General features: G+C 47.1%; 1 long non-coding RNA gene across 1 annotated transcript in view; it reads left to right on the forward strand.

The window, feature by feature from the left end:
• The first annotated feature begins 592 nt into the window (after positions 1 to 592).
• The window catches only part of LOC138248684 (uncharacterized), a 32,963-nt gene continuing 7,184 nt past the window's right edge, over positions 593 to 26,371 (forward strand). The window contains exon 1 of the long non-coding RNA XR_011194619.1: positions 593 to 709. This is a non-coding gene — a long non-coding RNA (uncharacterized lncRNA). The remainder of the gene's footprint in view (positions 710 to 26,371) is intronic.

Below are 26,371 nucleotides of genomic sequence, written 5' to 3' on the forward strand. Positions count from 1 at the left end.
GTGCTGGAAATTTAAAGAGAATTACTTCGGACAGTCACAATTTTGGGATGGGAAGATTGTGGCAGAAACAGCAGAGCCATAAAGACTAGAGTCATGAAGGCCAAAGTCAGTAACATGGTCTACCAGTATAACTCAATTATTTAAAAAAAAACATTCTTGCGCCCCAGTGGGCATGGTGTCTACATGCCTCAGGTCTGTTATGAGTATATGTGGTTCTTTCATTCAGAATACGCTCTCACAGGGTCAGGTGCACACATAGGTTGAGCACCTCACTCTGCTCTGGTAATTACAGCCAGTATCTCTCTTGTCCTGAACTATTTACCTACAATTAATTGATGTCAAGTCTGCCCGTCTGATTAGTTCAATGGAAGCACAACAACAGCACTCATAATGCATTAATCTATCAGACAAAATTCCAATACGGGAAGCAGTATTTATAATGAAAGAAGGGAAGCAGTAACCTTATGCTCTTGACTTAATGAGTATTACCTTGGCATGCACAGTGCTCTGTCACTCCATCACTGTTGGATCATGTGTGTATTGAGATGCCAATACTACCTTCTTGGTGCAGGTACAAACCGGGAGTGTTGGGCAGCTCCAGGGCACTGTTTTGAGAACTTCCTGAAGAAAACCTAGCCTGTAGCTATGCATGCGCCTAACGAAGCAGCCAACTTTGATCAGGGAAGTGAACATCAATCAACAAATTCAGGTGGGCTGAGGTGACTATAAAAGGACAAGGAAAGGGAAGCACCATGCTCCTCTACTTTTTCTACCTGAGTTGATTGTGTTTCTTTTCTTGTGTATTTTTATATGTTACCCTGTCCTTCTGATGGTTTATTTTTTTTAATTCCTGGTCTTTTCTGATCTATCTGATCTTATTTTAACACTTTTTAACCTCTTGCGTGTCTTGAACCACCTCCCGATTTAGCTTCCTGATTCCTTTTTGTTGATTACCTTTGGAAACCTCTGACTTACACTAACATGTTTTACTGGGTGATTATGTTTCCAAGACTTTGCGTGTAGTATCTAGGTGATGCCTGCTCCAATTTTGAGACAGTCACAGTTCAGCATTCCATTATCACAACCTTTTCCCCACTGGTAAGGTTTACCCATTTCTATACCTTTTCAAGATTATACGTCAGGACACGAGGCTCAGATTATGCTTTCGCTCTCTTTACTGACTTAAACAGCAGCCAATAAAAACAAAATGTAAAATTTACAATAAACTACAAATCCCATGATTCCATGGTCTTAAGCTCACACCCCCTTCCTGAAGTCCACCAATTCTATAGCAGGACCGGAGGCGAGGATTATACAGTCCTTTCTTCACTTTATTGATAACAGCAAGTTCAAAGTTCAAACACATTAAACTACAACTCCCATGATGCCCACAAAACCATGACAACGAGTAACCAATCCCAAGTCCATAACAGCATATATATAAATAACTGGCGAGCGCAGTCCTTCCTCTTTCTTCACTGCTGCCCGTCAGTTAAGTCCTCGCTCCTTCTCGCTTTCGGGGGTTCGGGGATTTTGCCTTGTGTTTGAGCGTTTTTTCTACCGATCGCTTTGTCTTCTTGCAGCGCTGGGTCGTGTGCGCGTCGGGTGCGAGGTGGCTGCATTCCTCGCATTCCTGGGCTGTCATTCTTGCGCAGCAGGCTTTTTGCCCGAGCGCGTGGTACGGTGACGGCCTGTCACCGCTAGGGGCGTTCTTCGCTCTCCTGATCTAGGGAAGGCAGCGCTTCGTGCGTTGATTCCCCGATCGCTTTCTGGGCCTGGCGAGCACCCGCCCTCAGGGTTGCTTGCCGCTTTGGCCCCCAACCCTTGCCGACACCGCATAGCGGTAAGAGCAGGCCAGCCTGCATTTAGATTTCCCTTTGGGGACCTTAACATTTGCTTCTTTGTGCACGCTTTTTAGTTGGTGGTGTCACAAGTTTTTTCTTGGAGCACGGCAAGGGGGATACCCATCGTATTTAGGTTGGGTGTTATCTATTGTGCTCTCACCCCTCTTATTGATGCCCCTTGGGGGGGTAAGTGGCGATTTGCTGCTGGTTCCTCTGGGTCCTTCCCGTATTTTTGCCGCTGAGTTGCTTTAGTTGTGTGCGATGAATTCCTCTTCCCCCTCAGTGGATTCCTTTTTGGATCACGCCTACGCCCCATCTTTGGGGTCAGAGGAGATTTGGCCTCCTCAGAGTAACATTCATGAGGGGATGGACAAACTTGTGTCGCAAGCGGTGGCGAAAGCCTTAGCGCCTTTGCAGGATAGGGTGGACAGGCTTATGCAGAAGGTGTCCCACTCAGCGAGTGTTTTGGGGGATTCGGACCCTAGGGCCAGTACGTCTAAAGTTCCTTCTTCCTCTATGAAGCGTGACGCGGGGCACCTGGAGGGTTTGGCCCGGTTGTGGGAGGCCTTTGCCAAGAGTGCGCGAACGCTAGACCCTGTACCCTGCCGGGAGGATGGCCCACCCGGAGAGCATGGCAGCGCTGCTGCTCTGGCACTAGATCCCTTTGTGGGATCACCCCATTCGGGGGGGGGTGACTCCGATGATGAGGGCTCATCGGATGAGGGTCGCATTGTGGGGTGGCCTTGGCGCCCATCTGCGACCTCTAGTGTAGAGGAAAGAAGGTGGAGATTCTGACATGTTCGACCCTGAGAACATTTATCATCCTCGGTCCTCTGAATGGGTTCCCACTTCTAAAGTGGCGGCTTATGTTGCCAAAACTATCCGACACCCCTTGGAGCAAGGGGTCCGGGCCCGCTTCCGAGCGGAGTGTCCTCGGCCTACGCTGGGGGACAAGGTGGCTGCGACACCTGTGTTAGACCCGAAGTTATGTACTTTCTTTTCAAAGTACATGCGCGATCCCAAAAAGGGGATAGATCGTTCTTGGTGGTCATGTCAAGACAAAGTCTTGGATGTGTTGGGCCCCCTCACGAAGATTATTGAATTGGCGGATGCTGCCAAGACCACGGGGGAACCCTTACAGGCAGATCTAGTAGCCGGATGGGCACAAAACAAAGGGCAGTTTGTCTATTAGGCAACGCCAATTGTGCCATTTCCACGGAGAGGCGCCGCTCTCTCCTGATAAAAATCGATCCCAAGTTGGGGGAGCTGGCAACATCGGAGGCTGGCGCGATAGCCCAGGGCAATCTCTTCGGGGACCCCTTTGTGAAGGAGCATGGGCGATTTGTCTCTACTTTTCAGCTTTGGATAAGGCGCAATCCTCGATGCGCAAGATTATTCCCGGGAAGGTTTTCAGCAGGGCCGGAAGAGGAAGGGGTCGCTCCTCCGGCCGCTTTCAACAGTCAGGCCCCTCCAGGACCCAAGTCAGGCGCAACAACGGCTGGAGTGATGGCAGTCAGGGGACCTTCTTCCCCAACAAGGGTTCAGGCCGAGGACGCTCCTCGTGTTTCCAGCGAGGAAATTCCAGTTCCCAAGAAGGAAGTACAGGTGAGCACCCCTCTTTCTTCCCCTCTAGAGCTGGGAGGCAGGATTGCGCTCTTTGCAAACAATTGGGCCCGGCTTACGTCCGACCCTTGGGTTCTACAGACGGTCACAGGTTTTCGCATATAGTTCTATGGGACACCTGTTCAACCGGTTCGTCCTCCTCCCATTCGATTCAGCATTCAGGATTCTCTGCTGATCGATGCGGAAGTCTGCCTTCTTCTGGGCAAGGGAGCCATTGTTCAGACCTCTCTTCATCCGAGGGGGTTTCTGAGCAATATTTTTCTGGTCGAGAAGAAAGACAAAGGGTTTTGCCCAGTGATAAATCTCAGGGCGTTCAACGAATGGGTGGTTTATCGTCATTTCAAGATGGAGGGTATCCATCTTCTCAGCGACCTTTTATGTCAAGGGGATTGGTTGCTACGTCTGGATCTCAAGGACGCGTATCTTACAGTCCCCATTTACCACCGTCACCGCAGGTTTCTGCAGTTTCAATGGCGGGGGCAGGTCTTCGAGTTCACGTGTCTTCCCTTCGGTCTTTCGTCAGCACCTTGGTGCTTCACGAAACTGCTGAGACCGGTGGTCGCGCTCTTGTGGACTCAGGGCGCAAGGCTGATTATTTACTTGGACGACATCCTTCTGATGGATCGGTCCAAGGCACAACTACTGTCTTACACGAACATGACTATTGCATTAATACAAGACCTGGGCTTCGTGATCAATACGGAGAAGTCTTCTCTGTGCCCATCCCAGTCCACAACGTTTCTGGGGTTTGTGGTGGACAAAACGTCGGCAACGTTGCATCTTCCGGGGCACAAGATTTCCAAGTTAAAGAAGGAGATCACCAGGGTGCTCCGCAGGGACAGGACTTCCCTCCGGCAGATCGCTAGGATTGTGGGACTCTTGTCGTCGTCGATCCAGGCTATATTCCCGGGTCCTCTTCACTACAGGGCCCTGCAGCGACTGAAGGCTTCTCATCTCCACAAAGGGCATTCTTATTCAGCCCTGGTAGAGCTCTCTTCGGAGGCTCGTCTGGAGATGCAGTGGTGGTTGGACCACATGGAGGCATGGAATGGCAAGGCCATTTTCGGCTCTCTCCCCGACCTGGTGATCGAGTCGGATGTCAGCAGATTGGGCTGGGGAGCCAGATGTGGTCAGATTTCCATGGGAGGTCAGTGGACCTTGGAGGAGTTGAACCTCCACATCAATTGTTTGGAGCTTCTGGCGGGGTCGTTTGCGATCCGCTCTATGACTCCAGACAGGGTTTCCTGTTGTGTCCTTCTTCGGATGGACAATATATCAGCTGTCCAGTATATCAACAGACTGGGGGGCACTCGCTCCAAGGTTCTACCGGACTTGGCAAAGATTTCTGGAATTATTGTCTTCAGAGGCAGATTTCAGTCACGGCGGAATATCTTTCGGGAACTCAAAATCAGGTGGTGGATTGGAATTCCCAGTACCTCCAGGATTCCAGCGATTGGCGTCTGGATCCGGAGATATTTCGATCCCTGATGGACCGCTGGGGTCCTTGTGCGCTGGATTTGTTTGCATCCCGATGGAATGCTCAGCTTCCGACTTACTTCAGTTGGAAACCAGTTGGTGTATGGAGAGGGCGGTGGATCCCGTGGGGGCCCCCATTGAATTTATAGTCAATTTTTGGCTGAACTTTTTTCTTCTGGATTGTCCTATTGTACTATTAATTCTTTTCGTTCGGCGATTTCGGCGGGCCATAGTACTATCAGTGATGTTCCAGTGGGGGAGCACCCCTGGGTAAGTAAACTCTTGAAAGGGGTTAGTTTGTCTCGTCCTCCCGAGCCTCGTTATTCGGGGTTATGGGACGTGAACCAAGTTCTTAATTTTTTATCTGCTTGGCCGGATAATTGTTTCTTATCCAGAAACAGCTTTCTGCAAAGTTGGCGATGCTCTTGTGCCTGGTCTCTTGCAAGCGTGTTTCCGATGTGCGGGCTTTGGATGTGTCCGCCAGGGTCTTCACCGCAACCGGGGTTACTTTCACTGTTTCTCGACGGACGAAAACAGGTACCAGGTTTGTATCTTACCCCAGTTTTGACTCTCATCCTAGGTTATGCGTGGTGAGATGTCTTCAGACATATGAAGCGGTCACGGAGGAGGTTAGACCTCCCGGGGAGAGGCAGCTTTTGATTGCTGTCAAGGCACCGTTTAAGGCAGTGTCTTCGCCTACCATTGCACGTAAAAGGTCCTCTGCCCCACCTTCAACAGCGAGCCTTGCTCCTCTTGCTTCCAATCCACTGTACTTTGATGGAGGTGACATAGTGCATCCAAGATCCTAAGTTTGGACCCCCACTCCTGAGATGGCTGAATATATTTACATTTACGTAAGAGATTTGATAAGGAGGTCAAAAACTCCTAAGTTTGGACCCCCACTCCTGAGATGGCTGAATATATTTACATTTACGTAAGAGATTTGATAAGGAGGTCAAAAACAGGTTGAGAGCGGAATGTCCCAGACCTGATTTGCCAGGGAAGATAGTGGAAATCCCGGACATGGATCCCAGTATGCTAACCTTTCTCAAGAGAGCCTTAAAGATCCTAAGCAAGGCAATGATCATGCTTGGAGGACTTATCAGGACAAGCTCTTTGTTTTTGCTGGGCCTCTGGTCAAAATATTAAAAATTGCCCTTAATGCGAAGGAGATTGGCTCTGACATCAACCGGATATCCTGGTTGGCTGAGTGCAAAGAGCAGTTTGCCTCCTAGGCAATGCGAACTGTGCAATATATGTGAAAGGGCAAATAGGTGGGCTGGGGTTTTTCTAGGGTGGCGATCCATGGGTGACGTTGTCCGTCTTTCTGGGGTTGAGAGGAAGAATGCTGTTTACTTTAACGTCTAATTAAGGGAGCCTATGCAACTTGGTCCGCTATGAGAAAATACGTACACTGGCACCTCTGACTACACCTGAAATCGAGTTGTGACCTACAGTTGACTACATTCAATGTGCCACTTAGCTGGCTGTCCTCCACTGTCCGGGAGGCCCGTAACTGTTCTGCCAGTGCTTGAGGGAAGAGGTTTCCCGCTGTGCTGCCTGCTGGCTCCTAACCTGGCTCTTCATCAGGCATTATCGAGGCAGCAGCGGGTGGCCCTGACATGAAGGGAAGAAATGGAGGCTGGGATTGTGGGCCCTTGGGGAGGCTAACAACCTTGAGCTTGTGTGGGCACAGTAGTTCACTGGTTGCAACCTCGCCGTGTACAGATGAAGCTTGTGGTTGGGGGGGGTGGGACCGAGGCAGGCGATGAGGGCACAGATGTGGCTGACACTGTGGCATCTTCAATTAAGATGCTAAATGAATCCAGGCAGCACAGTGCAGCACCTAAGGAGCCCAACGAGCCCTGAGTAGCGCACAAAGAGCCCACGCAGCCCTATGGGACAGTGAATACTGAAAATCTTAAGCCATTCGAGATGTTTCAAGCAGGACAGAATTGCCAAGGTGATAGTCTCAAACAAGCCATGCCTTGCGGAGGGACGGGAGCCAAAGTTGAAGTTGTAGAATCCACCAGGGAATCTATTCTGCCCCCTCCCCCCCCAACACAGGTATTTAAGGTATGCACTCGCAGATTTTTCAGCAGGAATATTTTAATGACTCTCCACAAATCCCCATAAAGAGAACTATTGTGGATTTTGGTCTTAAATTGTGCTAGTTTCTTCCTTGCTTGTTCCTCACTGTGCAGCCACTGGTTCTTTTCGCCTCCTTTCTTGTCTTCAATTCCTCCCCGCAGTGTGCCAATCCCTAAGCCCAGTTCTTTTCCTCTAAGGGGCTTTTAGTTCCCTTGTCACCACATTACTAGCAGCCTGAAGCCTGTCTCCACAAACTACATGTTTTTTTTGCCTCAGTGGCTTTTTCCTCCTTGGAGGTCCTTCCAGATGGCACTACCTGCTTGACATACACTTGTTGGCAGCATCATGGCTACTCAGAGGGGTTGCCCTTAATTCAAGCAGACCAAGTCGGTGAAGATCAGACCATCCAGTACTGAAAGCAGTACTAGTACCAAAAATCCATCCAGACATAAGCCAAGTGACATTTTGCAATTCCACCGTTTTAATTCACAAGAAGCAGAGATGGATTAAGCTCAGGATCTGGCCCAGACCGTCCAACAACAGGTGAAGAACTTCAGCAGCTTTAGAGTGAAAAACACAGTCTTCATTCACTGAGTACTCGCTGCCAGAAGTTTGGATGTTCTTGTGGTCTCCCCTGGGACCCCTCGTTTTTTACAGTGGTTCAAATAAACTATAGGAGTTCCTGGATTCCTTGATGGTGTTCTCCCAGTCAGTTTATACTAGATTGGGATAAGGTGGGATATCTCATTACTGCATTATTCGTTACGGCACTGGCATGGTTGACCCATTTAGTAGCCAATGAGGACCCCTGCTGTCAAATTATTCCAATTTGTTGACCATCTTTAAGTGGATGTTCTGTGGTAGTCAAGATTTGCTGACGTATATAACCCGGTTCCATAAACTAGCAGCTGAGACCACTTGGGTAGAACAAACCTTGTGTAGGAAAGTACCATCTTGCCTGGCATGTTACCCCCATTTTCACTGTATGTATGTTTGTTTTTGCCCATGTGTCACTGGGATCCTGCCAGGGAGGACCCCAGTGCTCATAATGTATGCCCTGTATGTGTTCCCTGTGTGGTGCCTAACTGTATCACTGAGGCTCTGCTAACCAGAACCTCAGTGTTTATGCTCTCTCTGCTGTCTAAAATTGTCACTGAAGGCTAGAAGGCTAGTGTGTGCTGGTGGGGAAGGCTAGTGACTAATTTGACCAATTCTCATTGGCACACTGGAACACCCATATAATTCCCTTGTATATGGTACCTAGGTACCCAGGAGATTGGGGTTCCAGGAGATCCCTATGGGCTGCAGCATTTTTTTTGTCACCCATAGGGAGCTCAGACAATTCTTACACAGGACTGCCACTGCAGCCTGAGTGAAATAACGTCCCCGTTATTTCACAGCCATTTTTCAATGCACATAAGTAACTTATAAGTCACCTATATGTCTAACCCTCACTTGGTGAAGGTTAGGTGCAAAGTTACTTAGTGTGTGGGCACCCTGGCACTAGCCATGGTGCCCCCACATTGTTCAGGGCAAATTCCCCAGACTTTGTGAGTGCGGGGACACCATTACACGCCTGCAGTACACATAGGTCACTACCTATGTGTAGCGTCACAATGGTAACTCCGAACATGGCCATGTAACATGGCTAGGATCATGGAAGTGTCACCCCAATACCATTCTGGTATTGGGGGGACAATTCCATGCATCCCCGGATCTCTAGCACAGAACCCGGGTTCTGCCAAACTGCCTTTCCGGGGTTTCCACTGCAGCTGCTGCCAACCCCTCAGACAGGTTTCTGCCCCCCTGGGGCCTTTAAACGCCTGCACTACACATAGGTCACTACCTATGTGTAGCGTCACAATGGTAACTCCGAACATGGCCATGTAACATGGCTAGGATCATGGAAGTGTCACCCCAATACCATTCTGGTATTGGGGGACAATTCCATGCATCCCCGGGTCTCTAGCACAGAACCCGGGTTCTGCCAAACTACCTTTCCGGGGTTTCCACTGTAGCTGCTGCTGCTGCCAACCCCTCAGACAGGTTTCTGCCCCCCTAGGGGCCTGGGCAGCCCAGTCCCAGGAAGGCAGAACACAGGATTTCCTCTGAGAGAGGGTGTTACACCCTCTCCCTTTGGAAATAGGTGTGAAGGGCTGGGGAGGAGTAGCCTCCCCCAGCCTCTGGAAATGCTTTGATGGGCACAGATGGTGCCCATCTCTGCATAAGCCAGTCTACACCGGTTCAGGGATCCCCCTGCCCTGCTCTGGCGCGAAACTGGACAATGGAAAGGAGAGTGACCACTCCCCTGACCAGTACCTCCCAGGGGAGGTGCCCAGAACTCCTCCAGTGTGTCCCAGATCTCTGCCATCTTGGATTCAGAGGTGTTGGGGCACAATGGACTGTTCTGAGTAGCCAGTGCCAGCAGGTGACGTCAGAGACCCCGCCTGGTAGATGCTTACCTCTTTTAGTAGCCAATCATCCTTTCTAAGTAGCCAAACCTCCTTCTTTGGCTATTTAGGGTCTCTCTTCTCGGCTATTCCTCAGATAATGAATGCAAGAGCTCACCAGAGTTCCTCTGCACTTCCCTCTTCGACTTCTGCCAAGGATCGACCGCTGACTGCTCCAGGACTCCTGCAAAACCAAAACAAAGTAGCAAGAAGACTACCAGCAACATTGTAGCGCCTCATCCTGCCGGCTTTCTCGACTGTTTCCTGGTGGTGCATGCTCAGAGGGCTGTCTGCCTTCACCCTGCACTGGAAGCCAAGAAGAAATCTCCTGTGGGTCGACGGAATCTTCCCCCTGCCAATGCAGGCACCAAACTTCTGTATCACCGGTCTTCTGGGTCCCCTCTCATCCTGACGAGCATGGACCCTGGAACACAGGAGCTGGGTCCAAGTGGCTCCCACAGTCCAGTGGCCTTTCTGTCTAAATTTGGTGGAGGTAAGTCCTTGCCTTTCCAAGCCAGACAGCAAACCTGTGTGCTGCGTGATTTGCAGCTGCTCCGTCTTCTGTGCACTTTTCCAGGACTTCCTTTGTGCATAGCCAAACCTGGGTCCCCAGCACTCCGTCCTGCATTGCCCAACTCGCTGAGTTGAAATCCGACGTCGTGGGACCCTCCTTTGTGACTCTGAGTCAACCGCTGTCCTCAGATCTTCTAAGTGCCTGTTCCGGTACTTCTGCGGGTGCTGTCTGCTTCTGCGGGGGCTCTCTGAGTTGCTGAGTGCCCCCTCTGTCTCCTCCTCCAAGGGACGATATCCTGGTCCTTCCTCCTCAACCGCGACTCTTGCAGCTAGCAAGGCTTGTTTGCGGTATTTCTGCGTGGAAACACTTCTGCAACCTTCAGCACGCCGTGGGATATGTTCCATCCAAAGGAGAAGTTCCTGGCCCCTTCCGTCATTGCAGAACCTTTGGCTTCTTCCACCTGGAGGCAGCCCTTTTGCACCTTCAGCTGGGGTTTATTGGGCTCCTGCCCCCCCCGAACACTTGCGTGACTCTTGGACTTGGTCCCCTTCCTTCACAGGTCCTCAGGTCCAGGAATCCGTCTTCAGTGTTTTGCTGGTGCTTGTGGTTCTTGCAGAATCCCCTATCACGACTATTCTGTATTTCTGGGGTAGTAGGGTAACTTTACTCCCACTTTTCAAGGTTTGGGGTGGGGTTCTGTGGATACCCTTACTGTTTTCTCACAGTCCCAGTGACCCTCTACAACGTCCCAGAGGCCTGGGGTCCATTCGTGATTCGCATTCCACTTTTGGAGTATATGGTTTGTGTTGCCCCTAGGCCTATGTCTACCTATTGCATCCTATTGTGATTCTACATTGTTTGCACTACTTTTCTTACTGTTACTTACCTGTTTTGGGTTTGTGTACATATAATTTGTGTATATTACTTACCTCCTAAGTGAGGGTATCCTCTGAGATACTTTTGGCATATTGTCACTAAAATAAAGTACCTTTATTTTTAGTAGCTCTGAGTATTGTGTTTTCTTATGATATTGTGCTATATGATATAAGTGGTATAGTAGGAGCTTTGCATGTCTCATAGTTCAGCCTAAGCTGCTTTGCCATAGCTACCTCTATCAGCCTAAGCTGCTAGAAACACCTCTATTCTACTAATATGGGATAACTGGACCTGGCACAAGGTGTAAGTACCACAAGGTACCCACTATAAGCCAGGCCAGCCTCCTACACCTTGATTACGCTTTTTCACAAGGGCCTCAAAGAGGAAATAAAGCATGTGTTGGTGTGCTCGTCACACACAGCATCTTTTTCTGAGCTAACAGATCAGGCCTTGCAAACTGAGCATCACCTCTGACAGCGCAGAATTGAGAGACAAAGGAGCGGCTTGTCTCTCACAACAAAGAGCTCTCAAATTCCTGACCAAAGAACCCATGAAAATTGGCATCACCCATGGATCCCTTTCTGAGGTGGGAAGGGAACATCGTTAGAAGCACATGGTGCATGTAATTTGTGTCCCCAGAACATTTAGGCTGAGCCTGCCCAATAAGTCTACAGAAACTGTCAGCATATGCAATGATCCGTCCTTTGTGAAAGGAAGGGAGTACTGAAAATTCCTTTAGCTGGCATGTCTGGTTATGACCTGGTTCAATTTTATCTATAACCAGTTCCAGTTGGATTTCAAGATGGGAAGAAGGAGAGGATTCTGGCACTTCTTGACTATGGAGGAAGTGGCTTATATTTGGACGAGAATTGGGTGAGAGAAAGAAACATTCCCTGAATAACTAACAAGTCTCCAGGGCAGGTGCAGACAATGGATGGTACACCGCTAACATCAGGTTCAGTTAAAGAAATGACATCTCCCATAAGGGAATATATGGGGTTCTGCTTGCATAACTTGGACCCATGAATGGTCTCTGCTATATTGAATTGGCCACTCTTCCTTGAGTTTGCCACGGTCTATTGACAACTTATTAGTAACTTTGCTCACATAACCAGTAACATCACTTGCATTCTAAAGAAAGAGAAGTTGAACAATTGGCTTCATTAGGACTCCTTTGGTGAGAAAGTTTTTAAAGAAGTGAATCAAGCCTTTACCTGAGCTCTAATTCTAAGACATCCAGATACAGCTACAAAATTCATAGTTGAACATGATGCTTCGGATCAAGCCATTGGCACTGTACTCCTGCAGATGCAAGAAGATGACGACTTTGAGCATACAATTTTTTATCAATCCCACATTTTGAAAATAATTAAATAATTATTCTGTCCTTTAAAGGGAACCTTTGACCATGAAGATGGCCTCTCTGAATGAAAACACTTTTTGATAGGGACTCAAAAGACTTTTGAAATTCACTCAGATCCATTGTAACTTACAGCGCCTTAGACAAATAAAATGTAGAAATTGCCAACAAGCCGTTGGACTTATTTTTTCAGTCGGTATGATTTCTTCATCACCTCTAAGAACATTTTAGCTTTCATGTAGATATCCTGAATCACAACCAACTTCCAGTCAATATATCCTCCCATCTCACAGGATAGTTCGAGTGACACAATCCTTTTTTAAGAAAGTTCAGACAAGTTACTCCAGGATTTGCAGGGCGGAATGGGAAGCCTTACAAGGAGGATTTATTTATAAACAAGGAATTTAGGGACTGATGTACAAATATTGATAATAGTGATATCCAAATAACATTATTTCCCAATCTCTATTTGGAAATCACTATCCCTTAAGAATGTAATTTTTTGTTTCATACTTGCGATTCCTAGTAGGTCTCAAAGAGACCTACCTCATAAATATTTATGAGGTGGGCTGCAGTCCGTGACCCATTGGAAATGTGAGCCATCATAGGAATGGTGGCCTTTTGATGTCAGCGGACCACCATGCCTTGATTCCTTTTGAATAAAGTTTGTTTTGTTGAAACGCAACCCATTTTCCTTGAAATAAAACCGGGATGCATTTCAACAAAAAAATAATTAAACATTTTGTTTTCACTTTTCAAGAACAGGCAGCAGCCAATGGGACCACTCCCTGCTCTTAAAAATATTTTTCCAACATTCACAAAGGGGACGGACCCTTCCCCTTTGTGGATGTATTACCAACTTTGACTTGGTTTTAAAATATCAAGGTTTTGCAATTGCATGTCAGTCGCTAAACATTGATACATAACACTAGAAACCACTATTTGAAAGGGATGCCCTAAATATCGATTTCTACATCCAAACTGCAAGTCTGGAGAATTGCAGTTTGGATGTTTGTACATCAAGAAAATAATTCTGTGAACTGGGCTGTTTGCGTTGACAAAAATGCTTTGTGCATATGGCCCTTAACTGTTTAAAAGAAAAGCCTTATTTATTCCTTCCAAGGAGCTAAACATTGAAGTACTTAAGATGTGTCACAATTCTCCAGTAGCTGATCGTCAATGAGGTCTTTGATGGAGTTAAATCTACCCTGAAACTCAAACTTCATTCATTCTGGAGGTCCTCCGATCAAGGTGACTGAACTTTACATAAGCTCTGGCATAGTTTGTGCTCAGAATGTGACTTACTACTCTGAACCCGCAGGTCTGTTGTACCTCTAGAGCCATGCTAAACTATCTCTACTGATTTCATCGTAGCCCTGCTCAGAAGGAAATCGAGTAATCATGGTCACTATTGACTCCTCTTACAAGGTGGCACATTACACTGCCCTCAAAGTATTACCCTCTGCCAAGACTTTAACGCATTTTTAAAAAATACATTGTCCATGTACATGGTTTGTTTCAGACCAAGAGCCACACTTTGTTTCCTGTTTTTGGAGATCTTTTTGTAAATCTCTTCAGATTGATGTGGCACTCTCCTCTGGTTTTCATCCCCAGACTAATGGCCAAACGGAAATACTCAACAAGTTGCTGGAACAACACTTTCCGTGCTTCTGTATTCTTATGGCCCTAGCTGAGTTTTCATATAAGAACTAAGTTGATAGTGACACTCAATATTCACCTTTTTCTGTCTTTATGGTCTCCATCTTGGTGCTTTTTCTTCTGGGCTCCATGGTTCTGTCAGGCTTCCTGTAGTTACTACCTTTCTTTAACAGTTACTAATGACAAGCGGCAGCATTTTGCTATATCTCCAACAATCTAAGAAAATAATTAAGTTCTGTGATGGAGCTCATTGTTATTGAGCCCCTAGTTACAAAGTGGAAGATGCAATTTGGTTGCCCTCTAAATGTCTGCTTTCTCATCTCTCCTTTAAATGATGTAGACTCCAATTCTAGGGGCCTTTTAAGATCATCCAAATTGTTAATTCTGTTCCCTTTAAGATTCAATTACATCTGAACTGCAAGGTTCATACTGTATTCCAATACCACCAAGTTAAAGCCCTATTGAGCAGATACATTTCAACGTCTTTTCCCATGCCTGCACCTGTTCTTGTGAACAATGAACCTGAATTTGATGTACGAGAAATATGTGACACTCATATTTTTAGAGGTAGATTGCAGTTTTTAGAACATTGGAAAGGATAGCCACCCTGTGAAAGGTCTTCGGAGGATGCTTCCTTAATTCACCCCCCAGTATTGGTACCATTTTTCCTTACACTATTTCCAGCCAAGCCCAGAGTTGTGGGAGGGAGGCATTCTGTTGTGTCTTGCCCAGCCCTTTCCTGAATCTTACTCAGATAGGCAGGATGCACCTTTGGGTGGCGCGAGAAGTGCTGTTGAGCAGCCTCAATCACGTCTTACCTTACGACGGCCAGCCCACCAGTATGATGTAGGGGCTCATCATTCCTGTCCAGGAGGAAAAGGCCTGCTGAGATGCCGGCATAGTTTCCAGCATAAATCTCCTTCTGGGACTTAAGAATTACCTTTTCCAAGATCTGTTCTAAGATAGCCACCATGTAATTAACTCCTAAGGCCCTTCTCCTGATCTAAGATTGCAGCATGGAGTCTCAAGGAAACTTTCTGCTTTTTCCCTGTAAGATGGAGAAAATCCATATGCTCCTTGTGTCACAGCACTTCAAGAAGTGGATTTCGTCATGTTCATCGCTCTTGGCTCTTTTCCTGGTGTGTTTTGTTCTGAAATTGTGCAGGTTTCTTCCTTCCTTGTTCCTTCCGGTGCATCCTCTAGTTCTCTGTGTCTGCTTTGTGCCTCCTATTGTTCCCCATCAATGTGACAAGCCTTAGGACTGGTTCTTCTCCTCAGAAGTGCTGTTTGTTCCCTTGAGCCTACATTTCAAGTATCCAGAAGCCAGTCTCCACAAACTACAGATTCTTTTGCCTCCATGGCACAAACTGCTTGAGGTACTCTCATCAGTGGCATTGTGGCTACTGGAAGGGGTCACCCTTATCTCAAGCAGACCTGATCTGTCAAGATCAAACTGTTGAGAACTGAAGGCAGTACCTAGAATCCATCCAGACGTCAAGCGAGCGAAAGCTACACTATCAAGCATGTAGACCTCATTCAAACAACTAAAGATAAAAATGTAATTAGTATTGCATGTCAGATCAAGATCGCCCTTTAAAAAGGTGGATGGGTTCAGGTTAGAACAGAACCTTACGCATGAAGGACCTTATTATGGGTAGTCTCCTAGATGTGATTTTATAGGTGACATCTGGAGGGCACACTGTGATTAACCAATGTCTTTCTTCCGAAATAATACATTGTATTACGTATTCCTCCTCTCCTCCAACCTTACTCTTCTACACTTCCCTGCTTCCATTCCCCCCTCCCTTCACATGCTCACCCAATTTCTTCGTCTAGTTCTAGGCCTCTATACTTTGACGCACAATGATTTGTGAGCTTGATGTGATTGCAGAGGTCACATGTTGTTTTCTCAGGCTACTCTGTATTGGAGTTAATATAGGAGCCTCCTGGCCTTATTGTCTGTTTTATAGGGTCTATGCGTGCTCCGTTTTGCTAATGATAACAGATGCTCTTGTGTTGTATTGTTGAATGGATCGATGCACAAACATATAAATAAAGACATTTAAAAAAAAGTGGTGGCGTGACATTACAACTGATAATCAGCATTGACGTTTCAACCGTGGACGCGCATTTGAAAGGGTCACCACAGGACAACATCAAAGACACTTAATAAATATATAGCAAACACACAGACTTTAATAGGTAGCAGGGAAAAACAAACTAATTTGCTAAATGTTAGACCTGACAGCCTTAGGGTGGTTTTACCCCCAATTGTTTGCCTAAATGCTCCACTTTTCTGATCTAGTTTTTGCTGGTTGGGACTTTGTGCACTTTAGCACTGCTAACCAGTGCTAAAGTGTTTGTGCTCTCTCCTCTACACCTGGTAGTATTGGCTTGTCCCCGATTGCCATACTTAATTTACCTGTAAATCCCTAGTAAAGTGGTATTATGTGTATAGTTGGCCTGTAAAGTAAATGCTATTAGTAGCTGTGCAGTATTGATTGTGCCACCAACTTAAGTAGCCCCTTAACCATGTCTCAGGTCTGCCATTGCAGAGCCTGTGTGGGCAGTTTTACACTCCCATGTCGACCTGGCAAAATAATCCTTTTGCCAGGCCCAGTCCTTTCCTTTTTATACATATAAGTCACACCTATGGTAGGCCCTGGCCAACCCAGATGGCAGGGTGCAATGTATTTAAAAGGCAAGACATGCATTATTATGTTTTGCATGTCCTGGAAGTGAAAAAAGTCCAACGTCATTTTCACTACGGCAAGGCCTATCTCTCCCATAAGATAACTGTGGGATTACTGCATTACATTTTATAGGTGTAATTCCCACTTGTGAAGAGATAGACTTTTCGAGTTTGGTGTCTCTGGAATCACAATTTAAAATCCAAACTTATGGGTAAGTCAGATTTGAAATAGCACTTCTGAAAATGCCACTTTTAGAAAGTTGACATTGTCTTACTTTAGCCATTAGCTGCCTGTCTCTGATCATGTCTGGGTGGGGACACTGGGTCTTGCGTATTCCTTCTAGACAGCCACAAAAACTGGGAGCTTAGGTGTGACTTGATGGGCCATCCTGGCAGGATGGGAGGAAGAAGCTGGCCACAGTCCCACTTACACCTGAATAGGCTGTGTCTTGTCTACACACAAAGAGCTGCATACACCCCTGTGGAGAGTCTGGAGCCAGGGCAGGAAGGGCAGGACCTCTGTGCACTTGATATGCCTGTCTTTGAAGTCTCCACCACTTCAAAGTTACCACTGGGTATAAATACTGGACCTCAAACACCTTCACATCAGTACACTTCTGGACCTGTGGATAGTCTACCAGGACCAAGGACTGCTGTGCTGTTGAAGGTCTGCTACTCTGCAGGACTGCACTCTGATCGACTTCTGCTTTGCTGTGCTGACCTGCTGACCCCTGCCCTCTGCCTGGGTGAGAAGGACTGGACCTGCATCACTTGAACCCAGAACTCAGCGTGACTCCAAGGTCTAGCTGGCTGATCTCCTGATCCGACATCTCAGGGACATAAAAGACTTCCAACCACCCTGCTTTTGCACCTGGACTCTGCCATCTGTGAGTCCACCCTGCCAAGTGAAGTCAGTCCACTTCTGGAACCTTGGAAGTGGCGCTAAGGTGTTTTCTCAGCTACACATCCCCGAGCAGAACCAATGCATCGCCTCGACTGAGCGGCGCATACTCGAGCAGAACTAATGTATCACCACTATTGGGTGGATTGGACCACTTGCAACAGACTTGCATTGCCTCCGCATCTTGGGTTCGACGCTTTGCATTCAGAACTGCCACTGTGCAACACTGTTCCCGGGGCAAGCTCCTCGCATCTCTCATCAATGACAGCCTCAATGACGAGACAGAAACTCTGCATTGCATCTTCCTGGAGGTAGGTAACAGGCAAAGTTAGAACAGTACTTTTGCCCTCCAGTCACTGTCCAGCACCTTCCCTGAGGTAAGTACCTGGTGGAATCAGACTAATGATTTTGCCCCATTCACTGTTCCACACCTCCCTTTTTCTAATTCCTCGGAAGGACTGCCAGCAGGCCCTCAGGCACCCCCGCTTATTACTCAGGTATGGGGTGGAGTTTCCTTGCAGAGACTAGTAAGGGAGGATTAGGGATAACACTACTATTGCTCTCATGTAGATTCTTAGTAGTGCAGGTAGGGATTTTAGATTTATTATTGTGACAGAATGTTGGGACTTTTTATCTGTTTCTCTTTTCTGGTCACCGTAATAATAGTGTTGTGTTTCATTGTCTTAATAATTGCAATTCATACCTTTTTGCATAGAACGCAGTTGCTTAATAAATGTATTGCACAAAATCATGCTTTTGTTTGTCTTTTCATGCATAAGAGAGAAAGGGGTACGATCTTAGAGTTAGGCCAACAACATTAGGCGGTGTGGGAGAAGGCTCAGTCCTCCACACGCAGTGGTGCTGCTGCTGAAACCAGCAGTCTCATCCCCATGACAAGAGTCCTATGACGAATGAACCTTTCCTTCTCTATGACAGCAAAATCGTCTCAAAAGAATACTAATACTCAATTCAACCCATAACCTAGTAATCCATGCTAACATAAACCACACAACTGTCCCAATAGTGTGCGGCTTACTTCTCAATAAGCAGTCCTCAACATTCACTGAATTTCTATCCGTTATAAATGCCAAAACTAGGAATATAAGTCCTAGGTAATTTATAATTGACTTTCAATTGAAAATGAATAATACTGTAATTAAAATTGACCCTGAAACCAAAATTCAAGATTTTGTTTTACTTTTCCCAGGCATACTGGTGTAAAATAAAAAATAAAAACCTTAGTTGAGGAGTACATATCAAGCAGTAACCTACAGTATAAATTGAAAAAAAGAACAGTTTTTGTTTTGTAACACCTGACTGTGTAGATGATATCTACACATTAATTACAGAATCTGAATTTTGTTACTCAAAACGAGGAAAAACTGGCTCCACTCCTAAATTACTTTGAGGACACCTGGATTGGCCATCTAAACAGATCGGGTCACAGTAGAAAGCTTAGGCTTCCCATTGACTGGTATAAATGTTGCTCAACATGAGTAGAGGTTGGTGTAAAGGCAAACAATGCCATAGATGGATGGCACAATTCTCTTAACAAATCGATTGGAAGATCTCAACCTAATCTTTATGATTTCTTGGAAATTTTGAAGAAAGAACAAAGTTTTCAAGAAATGAGAATGACACAATCATTGTCATGTTGTCTGAACAACCGTGTTTCAAAAGACAGTAGAAAAATGTCTGAAAGACTATTTTCCAAAATCCACAAATTATTTTTGATGGGAGCTTCAAACTACCTGCTGGGGGAACTGCTGTTGGATGGTGGGAGGCGATGAGTGGCACTCAATAAGCTTCAACTGCTGGCGAGCCAGGGAGGGCTAGGAGCGCCATCCTTTAAAACCTACTACCTCACTGCACAACTCCAGTAGGTGTCCTAGTGGTTGATTGGTGTGAAAAGATACAACACAAACAGGGGGAAAGGCCTCCTTGCCCTACACATAGTTCATCAGCTCCTCCATCCTACCATCAAGATGCATCAATACTGCTCAATTCATGTGTGGGTCGCCCGGTAATACCTGGCCTGGATCACTCAGTAGATGAAACAGGTACTTCCCAGCTCTCCTGCTATTCCCTTACAGGACTCTTGGGGCACTTTACAGCAGACCAGCTGATGGTATGGCACGATCACTCCTTAGAAACAGTGAGAAGCCTCTTTCAAAATGTACAGCTTCTTACATTCAACTAAATATACCAAGATTGTGGCAACCTCCCGCACCAGTTCCTATTACATGGGCAACTGCTGGTGGCAGCTGGGTCACTCTGGGGCATGATAGATGAAAAAACGCCTACCCACGCGGTGATATGCATCATGAGGGAAGGATGACATCTCATCACATGGCAATAAAAAGCTATCAGAGAGCACACAGGGACCCCCTTGACAGACCTTCAATGCCTTTGGGAAGAAGATTTGTCAAGATCTCTGACAACACCGAATGGTCCAGAGCCCTAGATTCTCCCCAGACCATTTCCAGAAATGCAGTTTGTAAAAATATCCAGTACATAATGCTCCACAGGGCATATCTTACATCTTTCCGGCTGAACTGCATGTTTCCCACAACCAGTCTCCCTTGCCCTAGATGCCACGCCTGGGCAGCTGACCTTCAGCATATACTTTGGTCATGCCATAGAATTGCTGGCTTCTGGCAAGCCATAGATGGCTTATTGGACACCGTCAAAGAACTTACAACATTAAACACCTGGGAGGCTACAGCCCGTGGTATCTTCTCTAGGAGGAAAAATCACAAGGTGTGGGCACGTTTTGCAAACCTTGCTCTCCTGTTGCTTTAGTGTCTACTAATCATGCATTGGAGGGCCCAATGCTTCCAGACTCCTCCCCAGTGGCACAGGGCGCTGCTCCATTGGGAAGATGCAGAAACCTCTACGTTACATTAGAAGGAACCTCCCCCCCGCCTGGATTCTATGCTTACACAGTTCAGGGAACTGACGAAAGGAGGTCCTCCCTCACCACCCTCCTAGCCCTTTCACCTCTCTAGCTCCCAGAGACACTTGGCTTATAGGGGTCTCAGACTCTGACCCGGTATAGACTCATAACCCACCTTGCACTAGGTAAACACCACTCCAGATCCCCCTTTTCTTGTGCTGAAGCTTGCCAGAGGATGTAATGCTCAGGTGACTGTTCCCTCGTCCACCCCCACCTCTTGTGCCCCCCGGACAGAATATCTTTCATTCCACCTGTGCACTAACTTGCAGATCTCGCTGGTGCCCCTTCCCTGTTACCTCCTCTGCCTCAAATTTCTACCCAGTCTCTTGCCTTCCTACTAGTTGATGGAGGTTTCATTTATCTCTAACTGCTGGGTTCATTCCATTTTAGCAGGGCACCCAAGAAAACTAAGTTTGGTTGTTACACAATGTTAATGTATGCAACTAAATATTCCACCACCCATAGCTCAAACTGAGCCATTGTCCTAAATTCTGTTTATGAAAAATGTCTTTCTGGCTATGTTCGCCAATTTCTACCCCGATTGTCATGCACGGGAATCCTAATGTTCCTTGTATTCTTAACCAATGCTGTAATGCGACTGTCGGACAATGTGTGCCTCCCCCTTTATACGCTGTACACGCAAGGGTTAAAAAACATAAAACCTCAGTAAAAACTGCTTAAAAAAATTCTAATATCAATGAAATAAAAAGCAATATATATTAATATTCAAATAATAATACCCAGGAATTAAAACTAAGATTTAATTACAATAATAATTATTGTTCTATAAATAAATATACCATATACTTAGCTACATACTCATCTACATATTTAATGATGGGTGGTAAAGGCATGCTTGTTAAGTGTAAATAGCTATAATGCGTGGTAAAGGCACGTGTGGTAATGACATGCATGGTAAAGGTGTATGCATGGCAATGACATACATGGTAAAGACTTATGCATGGTAATGACTATGTGGTAAAGGTATTGCATGGTTCAGACTGCATTGTAATGATTGTTTCCCATTGCAACCGGCGTATCGTTTCCACTGTGCAACTTATCCTCAACACCGGTCTTTGCATCGCAAGCCTCGTCAATAGGATCCCCAATGTCAATGCACCAGTACCTCGCACCACAGCCCTGCTACATCTCAGAACCAATGCATTGACTCAGCTGCATGATGCCCCTTTGATGCGGATCCACGCAACGCTCCGCAACCAGGATTTAAGATACTTTGGTTTAGCAGGCCTAACTAGGTCCTTGTAACTGGACCATATTACATTGCGATCAGCCTGAAATTTGGGCTTTGTCCCTGTCTGGCACGACCAGATATACCCAGTAGCGCTTCTTGGCACTATTTTTACTTAAACCTTTGAAATTCAATATCTTTAGATTTCCTTGTTGTATTTTTGTTGTTTTGGTCTTGTTTTATTTAATAAATTCAGATATATTTTTCTAACCTGGTGTGGAATCCTTTTGTGTGCTGTTTTCACTTTTTTACAGTTTGAAGTGTTGCACAAATACTTCACTCATTACCTCTGAGTTAAGCCTGACTGCTCTGTGCCCAGCACCCAGAGGGTGAGCACACATTAATTTAGGGTTTGCTTGTACCTTACCCTGACTAGAATTGTGGTTGCTGCTTGACCAGGGTTTACACCCCAGTCAACCAACAACCCAATTTATATTGATAAAATAAAGTAAGGAAGAAACAAATCTCTTCATTGTGGAGCCTAGAAAGCGCAAAGATGCAGCAGAGCACCATCTGCACCAAAAAGCTGTAAAAAAATACAACAGAGGTAACACGTTTGTCACAACAAAAGTTAGATATCCTTGCTTATTTCAGTGCTCAAGATAGACAAACAATTGAAAAAATTGATAGAACAATCAGACTGAATGATCCCCTTTTCTGAACGTCAACAATATTTGAACCTCTTGCCAAATTGCAATGTCCTCCTATCTCAAGATAACTGTGCTACAATGTTCAAGACATCGCCACACAAGGAAAGCCAACATGCATATTTTCAACAATAGACAGGCTTCCCACTTTTTATTCTACTTTGGGTGGGTGCCCAAGCCCAAATCACAACCAAGGACGTTTGGGCAAGCCTCAGGTCATTCTAACCCCAAGAAGAATCGGTTCACATTTTATGGGGAAGAATATTTAAGTGTTCATACTCTGCAACTGAGACTCCAACAATGTTTTCCCTTACTCTCTATGCTTTTTTACTTGAAAATAAATCACACAAAGCAGAGTCAGAAAATCAGATCAGCAATGGAGCTGTAAAGAGAAAAATGGCTTCTTAATTATTCCCCAACTCTATCTGGCTGGGTTTCAGTGTGATCCACAACACATAGAATAACAAGAGCAAAAGATGTATTGACTGTTGCAATTGAAGGGCAATATTAATATGTAGAAAGTACTTATGTTTGATGGGGGCATGGCTGCATGAGCCAAGATGGTGGCTGCTTAATTCAGTGGTTCTGCACCGGCCGAAACAATCCTGACTGACCGGAGCACCTATGGAAGGCATCTGCACCACTAGACCCCCGTCAAGTATTCGTGGGCCCTTGGCTGTCTCATGAGCGGCTCTGCGGTGGTTCAGTTGACAGGACAACTGCATAATGCCATGTGGAGCGACGGGATCGTGGCTGTGAGTTGGGTGTGGCAGGGTGCCGGGCCGACGGACCTGGACCTGCGGGGTGATGTTTCCCCTGGGCACCTGAGAAGCTGGTGCGGTCCTGGCACGGGGTGAGAGATTGCGGAGACCACCCCTTCCTGTTGGCGGGCCACCGAGGTGTTGAGATAAGGGTGCAGCAGCCCGAAAGAGAGTGGAGCAGTGAGTCACTGGCCTGCGGCAGTAATTTGGCCCGAATTGCGAAGACATCAGGGATCTGCTGGGAGCAGATACTGTGGCTGGCGGAGCCTGTGGCCCCAAATGGGAGGTGGTGACACTCCAATGGTAAGACGGAGAAGCGTGGCATCCCAGCAGCGGTGGTGATTACCTGGCTATGTACACGTGGTGTCCTGATGGAGCCCCGGGAAAAGGCGCTGACATCGACAGCTGGAACCTAAACTCATGAGGAATCAGTGACACTGGGCACCGAGGAGTGTGACCAAGAGGAGGGACATCCCTTTCTGGGGCGGCCCGTCCTTTAGGGCGGAGGCCCCCCCAACCTTTTCCCCTCATGAAGAGGGTCTGTCAGGCTGAACAAAGGTCAGCCTGACAGACACTCTTCATTTTCAGCTCAGGCAGCCAAGAGCAGACATGCCCGATTTGCGCAGACTCCTGGCTGCCTGAGCTGAACTTTGCTGGGCTGAGGAAGTCACAGCTCCTATGGGCGTGACCTCCTTGGATCAGCAAAGGTGCCTCGAGGCCCTCCCCCAGGTGACGAGGAAAGCGTCACCCATGGACTTCGCCCTGGGCGCTTCAGGTTTAAGCCCTGACACCTCGCCACAGAGTGAGGTGGGGTCAGCAGTCTCGCTGACCCCATCCCACTCTGTGACGAGGCTGGGACTGCTGCCTTCCCTCACTGGCTGACCTAAGCAGCAGTCCCCACCCTCCTGGGACGTTGAGGCTGAAGGTAAGTGTGTGATGTTTGAAAATGAATGTTTGGTGTGTGCGTGCATGTTTGAATGTTATGAGTGTTGTTAATGGATGTGCGTGCGTGTGTGTGTGAAAGAATGAGTGTGTGTGATCTTTTAAAATTAATATTTAGTGCGTGTGTGCATGTTTGAGTGTTATGAGTGTTAATGGATGTGCATGCGTATGTGTGTGAAAGAATGAGTGTGTGGGTGTGTGCTTCCCGCCCGCCCCCTCCCTCCTAAAGCTGCCGGCCGCCACTGATCCCTTTCCTTCATGAGATGAGCAGAGAGCAGGGAGTGGCATGGTCGGAGTGCCCTAAAGATCCTTGTCCAACCCCCTGCAGATGATGGGTTGTAGCAGAATGGCTACAGGGTAACCCCTCCGGTGTGAGAAGGGGCCCGGGCTAGCTAGAGGGCAGCTGCACAGGAGCATGCCCTGTGCATCAAATGTCAGAGGACATCTTGGGACATACTTTCCTCCCCCTTCTCCCCACTCGCTCCTGAATATTCGTTGCCATGCACAGGGGTCGAGACTTGGCTCTCTGAGGCGGAGGCCCAGGATCCAACTGGACCTGCTAGGGGGACTGACTCTTAGCTACTTATGTAGGGGAGGCTGCCACTGGTTGCAAAGATGCTGATATGGAGAGGGGCCATAACCTTGGCTGTACTGCCATCTCAGTCCTCCCCCTGTGTCTTTCCTTTCTTTCTCATTGCTCTGAGGCAGGTCCAGGAGGAGAGAAATGTGGTGAGAGATCCCTTCATTGACTGAGGTGGGCACACAAAGGGCCAAGTTGAAGGGACCCCCCACCCCACAAGTTATGAGAGGCGGAGAAGGACACCACGGAGACCGAGATGACACTAGATACGCTGCCTCAACCACTGCAACACACCTTAAACAAAATCCTTGATGCCATAGCAGGAGCAAAGACTCATTCTGTGATTGGCTCAGTGTCTGCTGAGGTGGGCCTACTTTGGGGAGAACACCACAAGCTGGCTGACAGAGTCAAAGAATTGGAGGTGGCCATAAGTGTACAACAACCAGCACAGAAACCTATGAACATGCAATCGAAGGGCCTTATGGAACGTGTGCACACACTTGAGCAAAGGGTGGTAGATTCAGAAGGCCGCAACAGACAGAACAATGTGCGAGTGGAGGATCTCCCGGAGGAATCGAAGGGCTCAGTACTGATGACCTACTTGGAGACACAGAAGATGGACACGGTTGCTCAGAATCAACTAACCCCTTTCTTTGCATTTGAAAGGGTGCACTAGGTCCCAGCCTGGCCACTGGCACCCCGGCAGCCACCCAGGCTGGTGGTAGCGAAATTACTACACTATAAGGACTGGGACACCCCTCTGAAGTGGGCTTAAGAGACAAGCTTGTTTAGGGTGGGAAACAGCCAGGTGACTCTGTTTCCAGATTACACGGTGGCTGTCAAGGCAAAGAGATCCTCCTTCTTAGAGGTCAAAAGGGTACTGCACGAGGAGGGACTTTTCTCTTCGCTCATGTTGCCTGCAAAACTTAAAATCATGGAGAACAGCATCTCAAATTTCTGCCATGACCTGGAGGAAGCATGGTCCTGGATGGAGGTGCACTGGGCAGGAGAGAAGAGACCCGCACCAGCTAATGCAGGCCATAGAGAATGACAACAAAGCAGACAGCAGCCATGTGGATCAGCACATCTTGGAACATTGTTGAAACTGACCAAAACGCAAGCGGACAAAGACACGGTGACACGACAACCGCCATGACATCCTCCTCAAATATGTTTAAATTCATGACATGAAATATAAGAGGCATGGGGGCAGCAGTCAAGCATCATAAGATCCACATGTAGCTTAAGAGACAAGGGGTCCATGTAGCCATGTTGCAGGAAACCAATGTCATAAAGAGTAGAGGCAGACAGACTGCAGCCAACAGTGCATGCTGCCACTCACTTGGTGTTTGCACAGGTGGCCTTGGTCTGGGTGACAGCCCTTCAAACCCTTGTGCACTAGAATAGATAAGGAGGGCAGAAATGTCCTGGTTTTGGGCCGGCTGTGTGGTAAAAAGGTAGTGATGAGGAGTGTGTATGTGCCGAACCAAGACCACACCCCATTCCTGAATTCCCTTTTGACACAGCTAAGCCATTTGGCTGAGGGTGCCTTGCTCCTTGGGGGTAATTTTAATTGTGTCTTTGAAATCATGCTTGACCTCTGAAAATCCCCTCCTCCCCCAATGCCGGGTTCACAGGCTCATTGGACAGGAGAAGGCTTCAGATGATGGTTGGCGCACTGGGACACGGAGGATATGTGGCGCACAAAGCATGCCCTGAAAATAGATTACTCAAATTACTCAAGCACTTG

Source organism: Pleurodeles waltl, chromosome 8, assembly GCF_031143425.1.
Source record: "Pleurodeles waltl isolate 20211129_DDA chromosome 8, aPleWal1.hap1.20221129, whole genome shotgun sequence".
In the NCBI taxonomy this organism is placed as follows: domain Eukaryota; kingdom Metazoa; phylum Chordata; class Amphibia; order Caudata; family Salamandridae; genus Pleurodeles; species Pleurodeles waltl.